This window comes from Bison bison, unplaced genomic scaffold (assembly GCF_000754665.1).
Source record: "Bison bison bison isolate TAMUID 2011002044 unplaced genomic scaffold, Bison_UMD1.0 scf7180017864363, whole genome shotgun sequence".
Taxonomy (NCBI): domain Eukaryota; kingdom Metazoa; phylum Chordata; class Mammalia; order Artiodactyla; family Bovidae; genus Bison; species Bison bison.
The window spans coordinates 23,116-23,639 of NW_011494935.1; positions in this window are offsets into that span (position 1 = coordinate 23,116).

Below are 524 nucleotides of genomic sequence, written 5' to 3' on the forward strand. Positions count from 1 at the left end.
ACCCTCAGGATAAGCATGAACCTGTGGTCAAACAGGCTTGCAACTGTCACCAAGTCATCTAAGTCATTCATGAAACTTCAAGCTTTGAGGATGAGTTATGGTAACCCTAGACTGTTGACAAAAAGCCTAGAAAAAGCAAATTCAAAAAGTTCTTTCTGGAGAAGATCACATTATACTGGGGGTCATACAATCAAGATAGCCAGGCATACGAGAAATTAAGACAACAAGAGTAAGAACCCACAGAGACAAAGGACAACAAAAAAAGAGCTGAAAAGACTTCAAGTAGTGGAATATATGTCCATGTAACTAAACCACTTTACTGTACACCTGAAACTGACACAATATTGTAAATCAACTCTATCTCAACAACAAAAGACTAAGCCAAAAGACTCAGGGGTGTGTTTTCATACCTTGGGTTTGGATATGGATTCTTAAAGATGACACTAAGTAACCACCAACAAAATAAATAGACAAAGTGAACTTCATCAACATTAAAAACTTCTGTGCAAAGGACATTATCAAGA